This window comes from Salvelinus alpinus, chromosome 20 (genome assembly GCF_045679555.1).
Source record: "Salvelinus alpinus chromosome 20, SLU_Salpinus.1, whole genome shotgun sequence".
NCBI classification, from domain to species: domain Eukaryota; kingdom Metazoa; phylum Chordata; class Actinopteri; order Salmoniformes; family Salmonidae; genus Salvelinus; species Salvelinus alpinus.
This window is the reverse complement of record NC_092105.1, coordinates 20,267,463-20,283,207: the sequence shown is the minus strand read 5'-3', so window position 1 is coordinate 20,283,207 and position 15,745 is coordinate 20,267,463. Positions and strand designations below refer to the sequence as shown.

Below are 15,745 nucleotides of genomic sequence, written 5' to 3'. Positions count from 1 at the left end.
TTTAGGGCCTTCCTCTGACATCGCCTGGAATAGAGGTCCTGGATGGCAGGAAGCTTGGCCCCGGTGATGTACTGGGCCGTACGCACTACCCTCTGTAGTGCTTTGCGGTCGGAGGCCGAGCAGCTGCCGTACCAGGCGGTGATGCAACCCGTCAGGATGCTCTCGATGGTGCAGCTGTAGAACCTTTTGAGGATTGGAGGACCCATGCCAAATCTTTTCATTCTCCTGAGTGAGAATAGGTTTTGTTGTGCCCTCTTCACGACTGTCATGGTGTGCTTGGACCATCTTAGTTTGTTGGTGATGTGGACGCCAAGGAACTTGAAGCTCTCATCCTGCTCCACTACAGCCTCGTCGATAAGTGCTTGGTCCTCCTTTTTCTGTGGTCTACAATCATCTCCTTTGTCTTGATCAACTTTAGGGAGAAGTTGTTGTCCTTGCACCACACGGTCAGGTCTCTGATCTCCTCCCTATAGGCTGTCTCATCGTTGTCGGTGATCAGGTTGCTGATCACTGTTGTGTCAACAGCAAACGTAATGATGGTGTTGGAGTCGTGCCTGGCAGTGCAGTCATGAGTGAACAGGGAGTACAGGAGGGAGCTGAGCACCCACCCCTGAGGGGCCCCCGTGTTGAGGATCAGCGTGGCGGATGTCTTGTTACCTACCCTTACCACGTCGGGGCGGCCCGTCAAGAAGTCCAGGATCCAGTTGCAGAGAGGAGGTGTTTAGTCCCATGGTCCTTAGCTTAGTGATGAGCTATGAGGGCACTATGGTGTTGAACGCTGAGCTGTAGTCATTGAAGAGCATTCTCACATCGGTGTTCCCTTTGTCCAGGTGTGAAAGGGCAGTGTGGAGAGCAATAGAGATTGCATCATCTGTGGATCTGTTGGTGCGGTATGCAAATTGGAGTGGGTCTCGGGTTTCTGGGATAATGGTGTTGATGTGAGCCATGACCAGCCTTTCAAAGCATTTCATGGATACAGACGTGAGTGCTACGGGTCGGTAGTCATTTAGGTAGGTTACCTTAGTGTTCTATGGCACAGGGACTATTGTGGTCTGCTTGGTATTACAGACTCAGACAGGGAGAGGTTGAAAATGTCAGTGAAGACACTTGCCAGTTGGTCATCGCATGCTCGGAGTACACGTTCTGGTAATCCATCTGGCCTTGCGACCTTGTGAATGTTGACCTGTTTGAAGGTCTTACTCACATCGGCTGCAGAGAGCGTAATCACACAGTCGTCTGGAACAGCTGATGCTCTCATTGTAACGGCTTTCTTCCTGGGCTGAAGGAGAGGACCAACATGCAGCGCGGTTAGTGTTTAACATGTTTAAATGACGGTAAACTGTGAACACTTAACAACAATACAAAAACAACAAACGTGAAAGCCGAGACAGTCCTATCTGGTGCAGAACACAAACACAGAGACAGGAAACAATCACCCACAAAATCCCAACACCAAACAAGCCTCCTATATATGATTCTCAATCAGGGACAACGATTACCAGCTGCCTCTGATTGAGAACCATATTAGGCTGGACACAGAAACAGACAAACTAGACACACAACATAGAATTCCCACCCAGCTCACGTCCTGACCAACACTAAACAAGCAAAACACATAATAACTCTGGTCAGGACGTTACACTCATGCATGTTTCAGTGTTACTTGCCTCGAAGCGAGCATAGAAGTAGTTTAGCTCGTCTGGTCGGCTTGTGTTACTGGGCAGCTCTCGACTGTGCTTCTCTTTGTAGTCTGTAAAAGTTTGCAAGCCCTGCCACATCCGACGAGCGTCGGAGCCGGTGTAGTACGATTCGATCTTAGTCATGTTTTGCCTGTTTGATGGTTCGTCGGAGGGCATAGCGGGATTTCTTGTAAGCTTCAGTGTTAGAGTCCCACTTCTTGAAAGCAGCAGCTCTACCCTTTAGCTCAGTGCGAATGTTGCATGTAATCCATGGCTTCTGGTTGGGGTATGTATGTACAGTCACTGCGGGGACGACGTCCTTGATGCACTTATTGATAAAGTGGGTGGTGTACTCCTCAAGAATCCCAGAACATATTCCAGTCTGTGCTAGCAAAGCAGTCCTGTAGTTTAGCATCTGCTTCATCTGGCCACTTTTTTATAGACCGAGTCACTGGTGCTTCCTGCTTTCATTTTTGCTTGTAAGCAGGAATCAGGAGGATAGAATTATGGTCAGATTTGCCAAATGGAGGGCGAGGGACAGCTTTGTACGCGTCTCTGTGTGTGGAGTAAAGGTGGTCTAGAATTGTTTTCCCTCTGGTTGCACATTTAACATCAACATCATAGCTCAGGCAGTAGGAAGTTCTCTCATCCATTTATATGCAGATGATACAGTCTTATACTCCGCTGGCCCCTCCCCGGATTTTGTGTTAAATGCTCTACAACAAAGCTTTCTTAGTGTCCAACAAGCTTTCTCTACCCTTAATCTTGTTCTGAACACCTCTAAAACAAAGGTCATGTGGTTTGGTAAGAAGAATGCCCCTCTTCCTACAGGTGTTATTACTACCTCTGAGGGTTTAGAGCTTGAGGTAGTCACCTCATACAAGTACTTGGGAGTATGGCTAGACGGTGCACTGTCCTTCTCTCAGCACATATCAAAGCTGCAGGCTAAAGTTAAATCTAGACTTGGTTTCCTCTATCATTCCTCTTTTGCCCCAGCTGCCAAACTAACCATGAATCAGATGACCATCCTACCCATGCTACATCACGGAGACATAATTTATCGATCGGCAGGTAAGGGTGCTCTTGAGCGATGTTCTTTACCATTCGGCCATCAGATTTGCCACCAGTGCTCCTTATAGGACACATCACTGCACTCTATACTCCTCTGTAAACTGGTCATCTCTGTATACCCGTCGCAAGACCCACTTTTTGATGCTTATTTATAAAACCCTCTATGGCCTCACTCTCCACTATCTGAGATATCTACTGCAGCCCTTATCCTCCACATACAACACCCGTTCTGCCAGTCACATTCTGTTGAAGGTCTCCAAAGCACACACATCCCTGGGTCGCTCTTTTCAGTTCGCTGCAGCTAGTGACTGGAACGAGCTGCAACAAGCACTCAAACATCTTTATCTTAATCTCTTCATTCAAAGACTCAATCATGGGCACTCTTACTGACAGTTGTGGCTGCTTTGTGTGATGTATTGTTGTCTCTACCTTCTTGCCCCTTGTGCTGTTGTCTGTGCCCAATAATGTTTGTACCATGTTTTGTGCTGCTACCATATTGTGTTGCTACCATGTTGTTGTTATGTTGTGTTGCTACAATGCTGTGTTGTCATGTGTTGCTGTCTTGCTATGTTGTTGTCTTAGGTCTCTCTTTATGTAGTGTTGTGTTGTCTCTCTTGTTGTGATGTGTGTTTTGTCCTATATTTATATTGTATTTATTTATTTATTTAAATCCCAGGCCCTCATCCCCGCAGGAGGCCTTTTGCCTTTTGGTAGATCATCATTGTAAATAAGAATTTGTTCTTAACTGACTTGCCTAGTTAAATAAAAGTTAAATAAAAAATAAAAACATGCTGATAGAAATGAGGTAAAACTGATTTAAGTTTCACTGCATTAAAGTCCCCGGCCACTAGGAACGCCGCCTCTGGATGAGCATTTTCCAGTTTGCTTATGGTAGTATACAGCTCATTGAGCGCGGTTTTAGTGCCAGCCTTGGTCTGTGGTGGTATGTAGACAGCTACGAAAAATACAGATGAAAACTCTCTAGGTAGATAGTGTGGTCTACAGCTTATCATGAGATACTCTACCTCAGGTGAGCAAAACTTCGAGACTTCCTTAGATATCTTGCACCAGCTGTTGTTCACATATATGCATAGGCCCCCACCCCGTGTCTTACCAGAGGCTGCTGTTCTGTCCTGCCAATGGAGTGTATAATCCTCCAGCTGTATGTTCTTAATGTCGTCGTTCAGCCACGACTCGGTGAAACATAAGATATTACAGTTTTTAAGGTCCCGTTGGTAAGATATACGTGCTTTCAGCTCGTCCCATTTATTTTCCAGCGATTGAACATTAGCTAGCAGGACGGAAGGCAAGGACAGATTAGCCACCCATCGCCTGATCCTCACAAGGCACCCAGATCTTTTTCCACTAAATCTCAGTTTCATTCTCCAGCATATCACAGAGATCTGGGCCTGGTCGGGTGTCTGTAGTTGTATATCCCTCCCGTCCGACTCATTGAAGAAGAACTCTTTGTCCAGTTTGAGGTGAGCTGATGTCCAAAAGCTCTTTTCAGTCATAAGAGACAGTAGCAGCATCATTATGTACAAACCAATTTATGAACAACATGAACAAACAAACAAAATAGCATGGTTGTTTGAGAGCCGATAAGACGGCAGCCCTCCCCTCTGGCGCCGTCGTATTATGTCTATATACAGTGTTGTAAAGATGTACAAATAGTTAAAGTACAAAAGGGAAAATAAATAAACATAAATATGGGTTGTATTTACAATGGTGTTTGTTCTTCACTGGTTGCCCTTTTCTTGTGTCTCTCTCTTTCTGTGTGTTTCTCTCTCAACTCTCTCTCTCCCCCAAAACATAGCTGTCAGTAGTCTACAGGTGACAGTCTCTTGTCAGGAATGACCCCGCGTGCAGGCTCACACCGTAAATCCCTGTGATGTTCTAATAACACCTTTATGCCTAGGTTGGCTGATGTAACAAGCGCTGAATTATTTACATGGGGTTCGGCTGCAGAGCGAGCTGGAAGGAGATATTTTATTTCTGGAACTTTTTATATATATATTTTACTGTCATTTTTAATTGTTCATCCCTTTGCAGTAGACCTACAAACCTAATCGCCATCTGCCCTCTCCATAGTAATGGAGTGATATTGTTTTAAATACATCTGTGTTTCTTTCCACTGTATTATGGGGTATTCCAATAATATGTATTGGTACAGTAAGGGGACGCCCGAGCATGTCCCACGCACCACCCAGTCTCATGTGACTGTTCAGTGTCACCTGCTGCCCACCTGCTGTTCACACCTGCTGCCCACCTGCTGTTCACACCTGCTGCCCACCTGCTGTTCACACCTGCTGCCCACCTGCTGTTCACACCTGCTGCCCACCTGCTGTTCACACCTGCTGCCGTGAACACATGTATTATTTGCCAGCCTGGTATCAACCACTTGGACATAGCGTGTAAGTGGCGCGATTTTTAGCATGGAACTCCCATTCAGATGGTACAGAAGTAATGTCATTTGACACATGAAAGCAAACTGTAGCCTATAAGCAACACAGCCATGGGCCTAACCATTACTTTTCTTACATAACCATTCATAACCACTCCCTTTGATCATGTTGATTTTATTTTATTTCGGAAAAGTTTTATTATTACATTTCCTTTAAAACAGCTCATATATATTTTTGTACATCATTTTATACACATAAAACGTCATAAAAGCATAAAACACAGCATACGAATATTACATTTAAATTTGTTAAAAAGTACATGTTGTTTAAACCAATAGAAACAACCGTAAATAAAATTACTTTTCTTTGTAAAAACATAAAATCTGTAAATGCCATTTAAAATGTGTACAAATGATTTAACAAAAGTAAAACATTTTTAAGAGATGAAAACATCTAAAAAAGTAACTTTGTTAAAAAGCTGTCTTCGGTCCTTTGTACAGGAGCAGGGTGAGTCCTTATCAAACTCGCCCCCTCCTGCTCTTCCGAATCAATCACTATCCCGTCCTTCGGGGCCCAGAGGATATCCCTCCCCTAGACGCATCGCCCTAGGCGCCGCAGAACTGTCTGGCCGTGGCCGCCGGGACCTTGGGTGTTGTGGGGGACTCTTCGCCTGGGGTTTGATCATGTTAATAGGCCACTTCACTTCAACGGTTTTGAGTAACATTTGGTTGAGATGTCAACTGACGTGACTTCAACGTGTCACCATGTCATTAGATTAACAGGAAGGTTAAAAGTGAGGTGAAAAAAATACTAAATTAACAATTACGTTGATGACTTTTTGCAAATCCAATCAGTTTACCACGTTGATTCAATGTCAATAGAAATATAGTTGTTGTTTAAATGACGCGGAAACAACGCTGATGTAACCAGTTGTTGCCCACTGGGAGGCGACACAGGCAATTTCTATATCCGTGAGTTGGTTTCTCGGTTGGGGAACTCTGTCAAAAAGAAACAAATGGTAGTGTGTTGGGTGAAACTGCATTGTCAAATAACCCCTGTACTCCCATGTTCTTTATTTGCAAACAATATGTGCCCGCGAGTTGGCTACAGCTTCCGCGCTACCCACTAATTACAGCGACACACACACTCCCTCCCTCAATATCTCACTTCCCCCTGCTCATGAAAACTTCTTGCAATTCTGAATGTACTTTTTCTCACTGACACCAGGGCATATTTTGGGATAGGATTTAGGAGAGTTCTCATTTGTCATAAAAAGGATTATCAAAGAAGTCTTCGAATTGGATTCTTGGGAGTGTTTCACAATGGGTCGCAGTGGAGTTCTCGGAGCTAAACTTCACGGGACAGTTTGTTTTACTTCGTGAGACGCCAGCGATGGAGCGAGGACAGCGGCGAGGCGCCGGGACACTCTACGCACCATACTGACATTATTACCGGGAAGTTAGCTACTCCGTCAGGTTCGTCTACGTTATCTCTCTGTTTACTCGCTTCTCTCTCTTAATACGATTGATCCTTTATTATCGAGAGGAGGAATCATAGACCATAACACCGAAATTAGTTGCTAATCTGTGTGATTGTGCTATTGCAAAAATACCCACCCGATGTATCTATTTTTTAATCAAATAACGTTTGAAGATGTGCGTTAGAATCATAGCTTTTGAAATGGAATGTGATTTTAAATGAGATTTTCATGATAACATATGTGATAAACCAGTGCAGGAAAGTATGCCATTCATTGAGTTGGTGGTAGACTTTTGAGATCAAAAATTAGGATTTGAACCCTGCACGTTTTTTTTAAATTAAAGGCCCAGTGCAGTCAAAAACTTGATTTCCTTTGTTTTATATATATTTCCACTCTATTCGGTTGGAATAATACTGTGCAATTCCAGTAATGCCTGTCCTACTAGATTAATTAATTTATATTAATTAAATAAGAAAATGTATCAGCAAGTTAAAAGAGAACAAATATCCAGGGAATGATGGCCTTATTAATGAATTCTATAAATATTTTCAGGAGGATATTGTTGAATTTATATTTAATGTTTTTAAGGAGGAAATTGATTTAGGGGTCCTGCCTGTTTTTATGACACAAGGACTCATTTCTGTAATCGCCAAACCAAACAAAGATCCTATGATAGAAAATTGGAGACCAATCACATTAATGAACAATGATGGAAAGCTACTTGCATCCATCTTTGCAGAAAGACTTAAAAAGGTCTTGACCAAATCATTGATGATACCCAGTCTGGTTTTATGAAGGGCAGACATATACAGTGGGGAGAACAAGTATTTGATACACTGCCGATTTTGCAGGTTTTCCTACTTACAAAGCATGTAGAGGTCTGTAATTTGTATCATAGGTACACTTCAACTGTGAGAGACGGAATCTAAAACAAAAATCCAGAAAATCACATTGTATGATTTTTAAGTAATTAATTTGCATTTTATTGCATGACATAAGTATTTGATACATCAGAGAAGCAGAACTTAATATTTGGTACAGAAACCTTTGTTTGCAATTACAGAGATCATACGTTTCCTGTAGTTCTTGACCAGGTTTGCACACACTGCAGCAGGGATTTTGGCCCACTCCTCCATACAGACCTTCTCCAGATCCTTCAGGTTTCGGGGCTGTCGCTGGGCAATACGGACTTTCAGCTCCCTCCAAAGATTTTCTATTGGGTTCAGGTCTGGAGACTGGCTAGGCCACTCCAGGACCTTGAGATGCTTCTTACGGAGCCACTCCTTAGTTGCCCTGGCCTGGCCCTTAGTTGCCCTGGTTGCCCTGGCTGTGTGTTTTGGGTTGTTGTCATGCTGGAAGACCCAGCCACGACCCATCTTCAATGCTCTTACTGAGGGAAGGAGGTTGTTGGCCAAGATCTCGCGATACATGGCCCCATCCATCCTCCCCTCAATACGGTGCAGTCGTCCTGTCCCCTTTGCAGAAAAGCATCCCCAAAGAATTATGTTTCCACCTCCATGCTTCATGGTTGGGATGGTGTTCTTGGGGTTGTACTCATCCTTCTTCTTCCTCCAAACACGGTGAGTGGAGTTTAGACCAAAAAGCTCAATTTTTGTCTCATCAGACCACATGACCTTCTCCCATTCCTCCTTTGGATCATCCAGATGGTCATTGGCAAACTTCAGACGGGCCTAGACATGCGCTGGCTTGAGCAGGGGGACCTTGCGTGCACTGCAGGATTTTAATCCATGACGGCGTAGTGTGTTACTAATGGTTTTCTTTGAGACTGTGGTCCCAGCTCTCTTCAGGTCATTGACCAGGTCCTGCCGTGTAGTTCTGGGCTGATCCCTCACCTTCCTCATGATCATTGATGCCCCACGAGGTGAGATCTTGCATGGAGCCCCAGACCGAGGGTGATTGACCGTCATCTTGAACTTCTTCCATTTTCTAATAATTGCGCCAACAGTTGTTGACTTCTCACCAAGCTGCTTGCCTATTGTCCTGTAGCCCATCCCAGCCTTGTGCAGGTCTACAATTTTATCCCTGATGTCCTTACACAGCTCTCTGGTCTTGGCCATTGCGGAGATGTTGGAGTCTGTTTGATTGAGTGTGTGGACAGGTGTCTTTTATACAGGTAACGAGTTCAAACAGGTGCAGTTAACACAGGTAATGAGTGGAGAACAGGAGGGCTTCTTAAAGAAAAACTAACAGGTCTGTGAGAGCCGGAATTCTTACTGGTTGGTAGGTGATCAAATACTTATGTCATGCAATAAAATGCAAATTAATTATTAGAAAATCATACAATGTTATTTTCTGGATTTTTGTTTTAGATTCCGTCTCTCACAGTTGAAGTGTACCTATGATAAAAATGACAGACCTCTACATGCTTTGTAAGTAGGAAAACCTGCAAAATCGGCAGTGTATCAAATACTTGTTCTCCCCACTGTATGTAATAATATTCTACTAGTACTGGACTTATAGACTACAATGAGCACATTATGAAAGATAGCTTTATTTTATTTGTAGACTTTTACAAGGCTTTTGATAGAGTTGAACATTATTTTCTTTTTGAGACTCTTCAATTTTTGGGGTTTTGGTCAATATTTTCAAAGTGTAATTAAGACACTTTACAATAATAGTAACAGCTCTGTTAAATTATCCCATGGAACTTCACATTAGACGTGGAATTAAAGAAGGATGCCCAATTTCTCCTTTCTTATTTTTATTGGTTACACAAGTTATGGCACTTCATATAAATAAGGATAGTTTTAGGGGTAATCAGATACAAGATAAAGAGATAAAATGTTCACAATTTTTTTAAAGATCATAATGAAGTCAGGAAAGCTATTGAGTGTATTAATGCCTTTTCACATGTATCTGGTTTATCTCTGTATATTAGGAAATGTGACTTAAACTCAGTATGTAATATCCCTGTAAAAGATGTGATCACATATCTTGGTATTAATGTACGCAAAGATCAGAAAGAAAGGGCCAATTTAAATTTCTCTCCTATTGCAGAGAAAATTGGAAAGAGATTTAACTCCTAGTTATTAAGAGATCTTTCTTTATCTGGACATGTACTTTTGTCAAAATCTAAAGGTCTGTCCAGATTAGTTTATATCTCCCTTGCCTTGGATGTTCCTCTGTCAATAACTAAAATGGTTGATACCAAACCTCATTATTTAATAAAAGCGGTAATATGTAGCACCCAAAGTGAGGGAGGGTTGAATGCTCTGGATTTTAACACCTCTAATATAATCTTTAAGATCAAATGAATACAATACTATTTAAGAAATAAGGATTGCATTTGGAATATAATCCCTCATTTAATATTCCAACAGTTTTGGGGTCTAGAATTCTTACTTAAATGCAACTTTGATGTGGGTGAGATCTCTATTAAGCTTGCTGACTTTCATAAACAAGTGCTTCTAACTTGGAACCTCATGTACAAACATAATTTTTCTCCACACAGATATACAATTTGGAAACAATAAAGGCATAAATATAAAAACAAGTATTTTTTTCCGGAACTGGTTTGACAACAGCATTATCTCGGTTAAACAATTATTGAATAATGATGGACAACTATATGATTATCCAGAATTCAGGAGAACACACAATGTTACATTCTCTCCTGAGGAGTATCAAATTGTTGTTAGAGCTGTCCCTAAAGGTGCTATTCTTCTTTTAGGAGAATATAACAATACTCCAAGTGCAACTGTTGAGGATTTTGTAGCCTCAATACAGCTAGAAGGAATTGAAATTTTAAACTCTAAATGTAATAACATGTATATAAGAAAACTATGTCAAGATGTTACTTTTCCCTCTGCTAAAATGTATTGGAATGCAGCCCTAGGACAAGGGAACTGGAACAAAGTCTCGTTGTTGTCTAGCAAATATTGTATATCTAATAAGGTGAAAGAAGTATCATACAAACTCATTCATAGAATCTACCCTGTGAAGACCTTTATTATAAACAGATTCAAAATAGCTTTTGATAATAAATGTGTATTTTGTGGTTGTGACCCAGAAACTCTTGACCATTTATTTTGGGATTGTTATGTCAGAAGATTTTGGAGTGAGTTAAAATATTTTATTTTAAAATAAACAACTATTAATTTTAATCTGAGAGACTCTGATATTCTGTTTTATTTTGAGCCAAATGATATGGACTCTGATTTAGCTTAATAAAAACAAAAATTATACAATTATACAATTATCTGCTGCAGAGGATATATTCTGCCCTTGAATTGCATTCCCATGCAAAACTAGACAGATAGCTAACAACTAAGTCTTCAATAAAACTCCCAAGGCCTGTCTTTTCTTGAATGAATATATTAAAAACGTTTATGTTGTGAAACTGCAAAATACAGAAAATAATATACTTTAGTATTCAATTCACACCGACATACTGTAGCTGTACATTATACATTTAAAGTTGCATAAATACAAAGCACGTGCTAAGGTACCATGCATCTGGCATGATGCCAAACCATATAGCTAATTGTTACTCATATGGTAATTGGCTAACTCCTTTAATTACTCTAATAATGTACAACCATCTCTGTAGAATAACAAAGCATATTACACTAGAAACAGTAACAAAACTACAGTATTGTATATTTTATAATTCGTTTGCATGACGCACGAGCAAAGTAATACAGCTGACGGCACACATGAAAGGCATTGCAATTTGTGTGAGTAAATGCAACCAACCAACATTGATATGTAAGCAACTCTATCAATAACAAGATTATCATCACTAGCTAAATGCTTGAATCGAACTTACAAACAAATATTTTCCGAGGCTGAAGCGTGACAAGAAATAACTACACCGAAAGACAGCGTTGTTTTTAGCTGCTTCTATGCGTGCAGAACGAATTCTCTACTTCCTGTTTGCGTACAGTCTTTCTAAGTACCAGAAAGCTCCTCTAGGGGGCGAATAACACCATGGAACACAATGAAAATCCATTTTAACCATTGTAATAAAATTATCTGTTACCTTCTAACAGGATGGCAGCACAGGATACGTTAATTAGAGTTACCAGCCTCAGAAATTGCAACCCAAATAAATTCTTCACAGAGTTCAAGTAACAGACACATCTCAATATCAACTGTTCAGAGGAGACCTTCATGGTTGAATTGCTGCAAAGAAAACACTACTAAAGGACACCAATAATAAGAAAATACTTGCTTTGGCCAAGAAACAAGAGCAATGGACATTAGACTGGTGGAAATCTGTCGTTTTGTCTGATGAGTCCAAATTTGAGATTTCTGGTTCACACCCCCGTGTCTTTGTGAGACGCAGAGTAGGTGAACAGTTGATTTCCGAATGTGTGGTTCCCACCGTGAAGCATGGAGGAGGTGGTGTGGGGGTGCTTTGCTGGTGACACTGTCAGTGATTTATTTATTCAAGGCACACTTAACCAGCATGGCTACCACAGCATTCTGCAGCGATATGCCATCCCATCTGGTTTGCGCTATATTGGACTATCTTTTGTTTTTCAACAGGACAATGACCCAAAACACACCTCCAGGCTGTGTAAGGGCTATTTGACCAAGAAGGAGAGTGATGGAGTGCTGCATCAGATGACCTGGCTTCCACAATCACCTGACCTCAACCCAATTGAGATGGTTTGGGATGAGTTGGACCGCAGAGTAAAGGAAAAGCAGCCAACAAGTGCTCAGCATATGTGGGAACTCCTTCAAGACTGTTTGAAAAGCATTCCTCATGAAGCTGATTGAGAGATTGCCATGAGTGTGCAAAGCTGTCATCAAGGCAAAGGGTGTCTACTTTGAAGAATCTCAAATATAATTATAATTTTTTGGGTTACTACATGATTTCATATGTGTTATTTCATAGTTTTAAAGTCTTCACTATTATTTTACAATGTAGAAAATAGTAAAAAATTAAGAAAAACCCATGAATGAGTAGGTGTGTCCTAACCTTTGACTGGTACTGTACATATTATTCAATATTTTCATCCGAACTGCTCGCGAGGTCTGCATTGCTGTCACGCCTGCTCCTGCTCTCCCTCTCAGGTGCTTGAGTGTGCCAGGCTGCCTTTCATTACGCACACCTGCCACCATCATTACGCACTTCAGCGCTCATTGGACTCAGCTGGACTCCTTCACGTTTTGATTGCCTTCCCTATCTGTCTGTTTCCTCTGTTTCATCCCCGTGTCATCATTATTGTCATTTCCGTTTCCCCTGTCCAGACGCTGTCTGTATTCTGTTCCTGTCCGTTGTGATTAAATGTTCACTCCCTGTACCTGCTTCTCGTCTCCAGCGTCGATCCTTACAGAATGCTGACACCACTATACGAAGCATCAGGGAGGTTTTTGTTTTTTGTTTTGTTGGTGACTTTGGGTCTGGGTGCTGTCGCCAATGGAACCGGGGGTGTCTCAGTTGGCTCATCGGGCTTCCACGCCTTAGCTGGCCCGAGAGGTTTCCTTGTCCCGGTTGGGTCGGCAGGCTCCCATCCCACGTCATGCCTCAGCCGGCTCGTCGGGCTCCTACGCCTCAGCCGGCTCATCGGGCTACCATCCCACATCATGCCTCAGCCGACCCATCAGGCTCTCACGCCTCAGCCGGCTCGTCGGGCTCCCACGCGTCAGCAGGATCGTCAGGCTTTCACGCTTCAGCCGGATCGTCAGGCTCCCATGCCTCAGCCCGCTCGCCAGGCTCCCATGCCTCGGTCGGCTTGTCAGGCTCACCCAGGGGGGGAGGGGGGGTACTGTCACACCTGCTCTCACTCTCCCTCTCAGGCTACCTTTCATTACACACACCTGTCACCATCATTACGCGCCTCAGCGCACATTGGACTCACCTGGACGTTTTGATTGCCTTCCCTATCTGTCTGTTTCCTCTGTTTCATCCCCGTGTCAGCATTATTGTCGTTTCCGTTTCCCCTGTCCAGACGCTGTCTGTATTCTGTTCCTGTCCGTGGTGATTAAATGTTCACTCCCTGTACCTGCTTCTCATCTCCAGCGTCGATCCTTACAACAGCCAGGCGCTAAAATAGAACTTGGTTCTATTTTAGATGCTTAACTTACTGAAAGTCTCATCCTTCTTTCTACTCATTGATTTTTACAAGCATATACCCACGTGGGTGATTAAACGATGTGAAAGCTGAGCGAGGTCCACGCTCCATTCCAGTCAGTGGCGGTAATGCACCTTAAAGTTGGTTGCCAACCACCATATAAAATCCACAGAAGAGAAGAAGAAGAAAGAAAGATGATTGAGGAGAGATTCATCAAGTTTATTATATTTATCTCACAAGGACAAATTAGCTAGCAACAGCAAGCTAGCTAAATGTCCAAGAATGTTTCATGTGTGTTTCGACCTGTCCCCAAATTAATATAGTTGTTTTTGGTATTTTATCCTGTGAGTCATGAACGCGTCTGGTGGGGATAAACAAAATCAACATGCGCACAATGGCAGATTCATGCGCGGAGATGGTTCGATCAGCATGTAAGAGCTGTTTGAAAAGACTGCCTGTAATTTCAGCCTGTTTTGGTGACATCACCAGGCGGTACATTAGTTAATAGACCAATAAGAGAGTTCCAAACCTCTCTGCCAATAACAGCTATTTTTCATTTTTCCCCTCCCAACTCAGACCACTCCCAGAGAGTTCTGCCAACATTTTTGCTTGCAAAATTGCTCTTTATTAAGAAGCTATTTTTGTTTCTTTTTTACCATTTTAATTTAAAACAATCACAGTAAGGTACTCAATTGTTACCCAGAAATTATTTTATATTGAGATAAAAATGGCTGCATTGAACATTTAATTGTTTTTATTTGAGATTTTAATATTTTTCACTCATTTTATTTTCTCAAATATTTTTTATCAGAGGATTATAAGACAAAGCAGTTTGTTTGAAAACATGCTTATTTTCAATCAGTTTAAAGTAAAACACATTCTGGAATTTATTTAATGTTTATGTGTATGGGAGACCGGGGATGAAGTTAACACTTTCAATATCTACAAGCAGAGACAAGATAGACTAACTCTGCACCAGCTACGATCTAAGCCCACATCATGTAGAGAAGGTGCTAAACCAAAGTAGGATGATTTTATTAGAAAAAATGTGTTTTCGAAGAGGGAAAGCAGAAAACCTAAACAAAAATCAAATCTATACATTTTCTCCACGTTGGCAAGGGCAAGCAATGCCAATAACTGCATTCTTACACTTGATCATCTTTAGAATAAATTGCTAAATGGACTACAGCGTGAGGTGGAATGTTTCAATATTGCCCCTGCAGAACACTGGCCGGGCTTTGTCCAGCTGTGCTAACCGCATGCAGTTCACCCATTGCTCCCGCGCCACCCGTCTAATCTTAAATGGAGAGAGGGGATTGGGTCAGGCAAACTGACAGGGACAATAAATGGATGAAACATAATTTCTCTATTGAAAAGGTGGACAATAGTAGAAACATAGCCACCTATCACTGACAGTCCTACTGGCCATTGATCTCTGACTGATTATGATAGCACATCATCTAACAGGTGAACATAATGGATGTAGCCGAGTGAGGTGACTAGTGAAGTTGTCACGAGGCTAACTATAAGCTCTTACAGTAAAGTTGTCTTCTCCGCCCGAGTCCAGGACAAATGTAGACAGAGACACACCTTATAACCATTATGCAGTGTACTGTCAAAACATGTCCGTCACCTTGCAGCCGGGGCTGGAATCGGGTTTCATGTGCATTGCTCATGCTGAACTCCGTGTTAGGTGTTAACTGACCTTTGTTGACCTCGTCAAGGTGCCACACTTTTCAACGTGGTTGAAACTGATGGAGAATATTTTGAAAAACCGGTGGAAAGCCTCTTTGGCCCGGTTGTGTCTGCAGGAAATCCCAAAGCTGTGATCTAAACTGGGAAAATGATGAAAGGATACGAGGAAGGAAACTACAGGCATTTCTCAGACCCCCAGAAAAGAAACGGAAGAAGTCATTGTTCATTGGACAAGACAACTACAATTCATGTCATCTTAATCGGCCTAATTACGACTTATACCATATGCTGTCTGATATAAGGCATGGTTGTTTGTATGCTTACAGGCTTTGGTGGCATTATAGTAACTTGTGTCTTTTAACTGGTAGTTGT

General features: G+C 42.0%; 1 protein-coding gene across 1 annotated transcript in view; it reads left to right on the top strand.

The window, feature by feature from the left end:
- The first annotated feature begins 6,234 nt into the window (after window positions 1-6,234).
- LOC139546441 (probable G-protein coupled receptor 156) overlaps window positions 6,235-15,745 on the top strand; it is a 31,263-nt gene continuing 21,752 nt past the window's right edge. Inside the window, exon 1 of the mRNA XM_071354815.1 lies at window positions 6,235-6,630. The gene's annotated coding sequence lies outside the window, so the exon portion shown is untranslated. The remainder of the gene's footprint in view (window positions 6,631-15,745) is intronic.